Source organism: Humulus lupulus, chromosome 2 (assembly GCF_963169125.1).
Source record: "Humulus lupulus chromosome 2, drHumLupu1.1, whole genome shotgun sequence".
In the NCBI taxonomy this organism is placed as follows: domain Eukaryota; kingdom Viridiplantae; phylum Streptophyta; class Magnoliopsida; order Rosales; family Cannabaceae; genus Humulus; species Humulus lupulus.
The window spans coordinates 61,622,319-61,629,372 of NC_084794.1; the positions used below are offsets into that span (position 1 = coordinate 61,622,319).

Below are 7,054 nucleotides of genomic sequence, written 5' to 3' on the forward strand. Positions count from 1 at the left end.
GCATTCTAGTGATGGTGTTCTTCTTCTTCTTCTTCTTCTTCTTCTTCGTAATTCTAAGAGAAAGTTGTATTTTCTATTATATTATTTATAATATAATGTTTAGATTAAATAAATGTGACAAAGTGTGTTACATATTGCAACATAATATATGAGAGTTACATTTTTTGGATAATGTGAATGTCCAAATGTGTAACATATTTGGGGTTACAAAAAAAGTTACAATTTTGTAACTCTCAAATATTAATCAATAACGTTTAGATTTGATGTTACACATTTTGATTTGAATTTCTCAAAGTCATAAGAGATATGACTATTAGAGATGTGATTTTAACTCCCATAATGTGTATGGAAGTTACAAAATCAAGTGGGAATGAATTTGGAATGTTTTGGAAAAGTTTGGAAAAATTGGTAGCTGAAAAGCATTGTGGTTGCGGCCAGTGTTTGTCCCAAGCCGCGACCTGGGGGACAAAAGCCAGTGGCCGCGGCCCGAGAGGCTGACAACCTTTTTCCAAACTTCTGTTTTATCCACTTTTGAAAGTTTCCAACAACAATGTAACTCTCAAATCTCTATTTTAATTCCATAAAAGATCCAACTAAAAATTGGTAACAGCCATGGGGTTGGTAGAATTTGAAATACAAAGGTGTCTCTAAACTCTATAAATACGAGCCTATTGCTCACTTGCAATAAACAACATTTTCTATCCACTAGAGCATTTGGCTATAAAACACCTAGAGTCTTGATTATTCCAGAGAGCTATTTCCAAATTGTGAGAGTTCCCTTAGTGCTTGAGATAAGAGGAAATAATCTTTTGGAAAAAAGTTGTAAACCTTGTTCAAATTGGTGATCCCCAATGCTCTTTTGTATTGCACCAAATTTTTTTTTAGTTATTAAAATTTTTGTGTTTTATTTTATTTAATTGTTAAGTGTTGTGAATTAATTTATTTATTTGTTTGATTTAAATTAAATTTTTAGAATTTTTTGGTAGAATTTTGTGAATTTATTTGTTTTAATTTTTAAAAATATGATTATTTGAGTTTTGGTTGAATGTACTAAGGTGCATGGTAGGTAGTGATGCACCCTAGTTATTAAGTATGTGCTAGTGCATGGTAGCATGGTGCACATGTGTAGAAATTTCTACACACTTGTAGATTCCCTTTATTTGGAATTAATTAATTAAAAAAAAGAAAGGGAAATGAGAGAGCCTTGGACATGTCTGGAGTAGTGGGAAATAAAGGGGATTATTCCATTTATTTTTTTAGAAAATAAATTAAATTGGAAGACAGGGGTTATTTTGGGTAAGGGGATTTGTGACATTCCCTTTATGGGGGAATTAGAAAATAAATTAAATTAGAATTGATTTTTGACATAATTAGGATAAATCATAAGGGGAAACTTACCAAGTATTATTTTATTGGGGCTTTATGGGGGGATTAAAATAAAAAGGGAAGAGGAAAATAAGAAGCCATTCTACACCTTGGGGTTGCTGACTTTTAGAGAGAGAGAGAGGCGTGAAGGAGAAAGAAGGAGAAGAATAAGAAGGTCTTAGGTATGGTTTTCTTATGGTTCCTTATTATCTTAAGTCTAAGGTTTCTCTTCCCCATCATCTTAAGTTTTTCTATGTTCTTTTTCTTCATGGGTTTCAAAAACCCTAGGGTATTCAAGGGTGATTATCATTTGGGTGTTGATCAAATTGTGTTCTTGATTTTACAATCAAGAGAGGTATTGACTCTCTAACCCTAATGCTATGATGTTTTCTTTAGTTCATGGATTTATGGATATTTTTTTATATATTGATGCATGGGAAAATTGATCTAGGCGTGGACATGGGTTCATGGTGTTGGTTTGATTCTTATGGTTGTATATTCATAATATGTGTAATGAGATGATTATTGAAATGTGGTGTTAATGATATGCTAGGGTTTGCAATTAAATTTTGTTAATTAAACATGCATGATTTTGTATGAATTTTGTGAGGCATGATGAAAAAGATGAAATTCATGATGATTTATGCTTGCTGATTTTTGGTGTCGAAATGGTTAGTATATGATGAAAATAATGATTTGGATGTTTAAATAATTTTACTAATATTTTGATGTTTTAAGAAATTAAATGGAAGGTTTTAAGATGCCTTGAAATGATATTTTTGCACAATTAATTACCTATAGTTTTTTTCTTTATTTTTGAGAAAATATTGAGTTTTAAACATAAAAATGGTGATTTTGAGAATATAGTTAGTTGCTGGAATTTTTAATAAAAATGTGAAGTTGTGTTTTAAAATAAAAGGAATTTTGTATATATGTTGAAATAAATCAATACCCTAAACTATGAAACTAATTAAAGTGGTGTTTTTAATATAATCATGAGGGTTCATTTTAATAAATGTGATTTTTCTTTATTTTAATTAAGAAAAATATTGAATTTAGTTCACTTGTGATTTTTAAGTAAATTTAATCATGGCTGAAAGTTTAGTTAAATATTTATAAAAATAATTATTGGATTTTTCACATATGAATTTATTCTATTTTAAATTTAATCTTTAAAAATAACATTCCACATATAATTTTTCTCACATTAAATTTATAAATTTGATAATTGAATTATAAGGTTATTTTTTAAGTAAAACATGTTGAATTATAAGGTTATTTTTTAAGTAAAACATGTTGAATTATAAGTATTTTACATAATTGTTAGTCTTTGTTATTTTATGAAAATTAAAAGTGATTAATGGAATAATATATATTTTTTAAATGGTTGATTAAATTATTTTATAAAATAAAATAATGCTTTGGAGGATTAATCAACTTTCGGAATATTTTTAAGATAAGTAATGGTAATCAAAGCATGTTACAATTATAATATTTCCACAACGATAGAAGTAAGATGCGTAGAATTATCATTTTAAATGCCACGTTTACACAACGTTCCCACGTATGCATGCCATATGCAATTTCACTTTTACGTTAAAAAATATGTCTATTATGCAACCATTTAGTTTTTATAGCGAGATCATGCATGCAAAATAAGTAGAATGTGAATTATTTTTTTATGACCTTATGTGTAAATATGCATTGTTTAGATGTTGTGAGTAACTCTCACCATGTGTGCATGGTCCACGCACACATGAGTTATATGAGTGGGCAAAATAGAGTTTATGAGATGCTAAGGAAGGTTATTTTGATTATGGTATAGGCTCGTTGTGAAGTTGTCGTTTACTTAGCTTGGACCTGAGGTAAGGAAGTTAGATAGAATTTTGTTTATTTATGTTGTGAATGGTAAGATTGTTTGTAGGAAAGTGTTATGATGCTTTGCATTATGAATTATGGAATGCTTTAATATGATGATATGTTTGGATTGTATGAATGGTGTGTGCTATGAATGGATGTTAGCATGATGAACGCGACACATCAAAAAGGGGTTACTAAGGATATGAAGACGTAACCCGAGTTACTAATGATATGAAGACATAACTCCAAGGGCGGACGCGCCGAGCTTATTCAAGGACCAAAGATCCTGTTTACCTCAATGGGTGACATGGACAAGTTAGCGGGCCATGTTCACATGGAAAATGTTTATGATGATATTATGATGTTTATGTTATGATGATGTTATGATGATGATGTTAATGTTAACGTGATTATGTTTATGTTTATGATATTGACGCCATTATGACAATGATGCTATGATGTATAAAGATGGATGAATGTGTTTGTGATTTTTTGTATCTTACTTGTTTGTTGTTTGTACTTCCTTACTGGGCTTTTAGCTCACCCCCTTACTTTCCCTTCCAGGTAGCAAATATGTTTCTATATGGCACGCGTGGTGATGTGGGGAGTTCTGTCGTCCTAGTGTGTATGGCGTGGGGGCATCATATGGACGAGAAACGATAAGTTTTAAATGCCATTTTCTTTTAATAATGTTATGTTTAATGGGAATTTTTAAATTTATCAGTGGGACTTGAACTTTTGGTTGTTTTTAGAACTTTGCATGAAAACTTATATTTTCTTTTTAAACTATTGGGCCCGACTTGCATGTTTTAGCAAGACCCCACTTAAATCTTTATAATAAGTGACTTTTTCTCTTATAAACCAATGAATATGTGAATGTTTTACAAAGCACTAGATTAGGGTGTTTTACAAATGGTATCAGAGACGGTCGTCCATGTTTCCAAAGACCCTCCCCATACACGCTAAAGACAGGAAAATCTCACGTCATTGCGTCGTAAGTATTTGTTTATGTGGTATTACTTGTTTCTGTAAGTATTTGTTTATGTGGTATTACTTGTTTCTGTTTTACTTAATTTTATAGTTTCGTAACTGCAGTAGTAAAATGCCTCATGTTTTGAAAACAACTAAGAAGCAACTACTCAAGGAGATCCGCGCCATACCCAAAGTCCAGCTTGAAGAGGATCCCTATGATTGGCAGATAGCGGTTCTAAAAACAACAAAGGTGGTTTGTGATCACATTTAGGGAATCATGAACAAAAGGGGAGCCTTGCTATGGCCCATAGAGAAATTTTGGGTTATGAAGGAAGCATTGTCGATGTACTCGGAGGCTCTTCATCAATTGGATCGATCATGGAATGACGTTGAGCTAGATTACCTGGAGTTCAACACCATGGAGTTCGTAATTCGGGATTTTCTGGAAAATTACAATTTTAGTCATTTAGAGCTGGTATTAGTAAAGACGGATGACGGCAGAATAGAAGAGCCTTTGGAGATGGTGCATGATGTGGAAGGAGAATTGGCAATTAAGGAAGTAATGCGAGCTATACCACGTCTGACCGCTAGAATGGAGATAATGGCGAGCACTCTCGGCTATTACCACATCCCAGAGAATGTTTTTTATTATAGTTCAGGGGACAAGTCCACCGTGGAGGACTAGAGTCCATTACGTAATCATTGCATGGGGTGCTAATAAATAAGATGGGATAATAATTTTCTAAGACCTTAAGGGATATATGTTTTGATCAGTAACACTTTTGGGATTGTTTAAACTCTTGGAATAATTTGAACATTTTGATTGCCATAATTTATTTTGTTGCAAATTCTAAATGATAGGGTACTTCAAAGTGTGGGGGTGTCTTGCATATTGCAAGAAAAATGAACCTAATAGAACAAAGTTAGGTTCAAGAGACATAAAGTGTGCTTTTGTTGGTTATGCCAACAATAGCAAAGCTTATAGGCTATTAGACTTAGAGTATACTGTTGTGATTGATTCTAGAGAAGTTGAATTCTTTGAGAACATGTTATGTGACAACAATTCTCAAGCTTCAATATATCTAAAGGAGAATTTGTTATATGAGAACAATTATCTAGCATCTACATCCAAAAATGATTCTCAAAGGAATGTAGAGCAACCCATTGAACTTAGAAGAAGTCAAAGGGCTAGAAATGAGAAAAGCCTATGATTTGATGAGATCGATTCTCAACGAATTTTTTTCTACATGATAGAAGGAAATAGAAAGGAAGTCATTAGGAAAATTCCTATTGTACTTCTCATTGAGGATGATCCTAAGACTTATAGAGAAGTCATGCAATCTAGAGATAGTGCATTTTGAAAAGAAGCCATCAATGATGAAATGGATTCCATTCTTTCCAACAATACTTGGGAATTGGTAGACCTCCCACTAGGGTCTAAGCCAATTGGGTGTAAGTGGGTATTTAGGAGGAAATACCACACTGATGTCACTATCCATCCTTTAAAGCTAGATTAGTAGCTAAGGAGTTTAGGCAAAAAGAGGGTATTGATTATTTTGATACTTATACGCCTGTTGTAAGAACAACTTCTCTAAGAATTTTGGTCGCTTTGGCTTCTATACACAATTTGTATGTTCATCAAATGGATGTCAAGACAACATTCCTTAATGGTGACCTCGATGAGGATGTGTATATAGAACACCCCGAAGGGTTTGTCCTACCAAGACATGAACATAGAGTGTGTAGACTTGTAAAATCCTTATATGGATTGAAACAAGCTACTAAGCAATGACATGAGAAATTCGATCAAGCCATCATGTCTAATGGGTTTAGGCATAACAATGGAGACAAGTGTTTGTATTCCCAAACTTGTAAGGGATGTGTGATCTTTGTTTGCCTATATGTGGATGACATGTTTGTTCTAAGTGATAGCATGAAAGGGATAGAAGAAACGAATAGGTTTCTATCATCAACCTTCAAGATGAAAGATCTTGGAGAAGTTGATACCATACTTGGTATCAAAGTGAAGAAAAATAGTGGGGGTTTTGCGTTGGGGCAAGCCCATTATATTGAGAAATTTAACCATCTCAAGGTTAAAGATGCCAATACTCCATTCGACCATAGTGTAAAACTAGAGAAGAATGAAGAAAGAGCGGTGGCTCAATCGGTGTACACAAGTGCTATAGGGAGTCTTATGTACACCACCCAATGTATTAGACCTGATATAGCATTTGCAGGAAGTAAATTTAGAAGGTATACAAGTAATCCAAGTGTGGATCATTGGAAGGCTATTGAGAGATTCCTAGGTTATTTCAAGAAAACCAAAGGACTAAGCCTTCACTACTCCAAATTTCCTTCAATCTTAGAAGGATATACAGATGCAAGCTGGATATCAAATATTGGGGACAACTTGTCCACCACTGGTTGGGTATTTATACTTGGTGGGGGGTGAAATTTCTTGGGGTTCCAAGAAACAAACCTGTATATCTCATTCCAATATGGAAGCAGAGTTCATAGCTCTAGCTGCTACCGACAAAGAGGTCGAATAGTTAAGGGATCTCTTGATGGACATATCGCTAATCAAAGAGAATGTATCCACTATATCTATACATTGTGATAGCCAAGAAACATTGGCTACAACATACATCAGAGTGTATAATGGGAAGTCTAGACACATTAGTCTAAGACATGGATATGTAAGAGAATTTGTTCAAAGTGGAATCATCTCAATATCCTATGTGAGAACAAGTGAAAACTTGGTTGATCCTTTCACTAAGCCACTAACGAGAGATTTAGTGCTACATCATCGCGAGGGATGAGACTTAAACTCCCTAAGAAGATTCACGATTGATGGTAA

The 7,054-nt window shown here is 33.3% G+C and overlaps 1 long non-coding RNA gene across 1 annotated transcript; it reads left to right on the forward strand.

The window, feature by feature from the left end:
• Positions 1-1,523: 1,523 nt before the first annotated feature.
• On the forward strand, positions 1,524-4,231 carry LOC133816072 (uncharacterized). Its single transcript, XR_009885001.1, has 3 exons — positions 1,524-1,720; positions 3,191-3,230; positions 3,388-4,231. It is a non-coding gene; the product is annotated as an uncharacterized LOC133816072 (long non-coding RNA).
• The last annotated feature ends 2,823 nt before the right edge of the window (positions 4,232-7,054 follow it).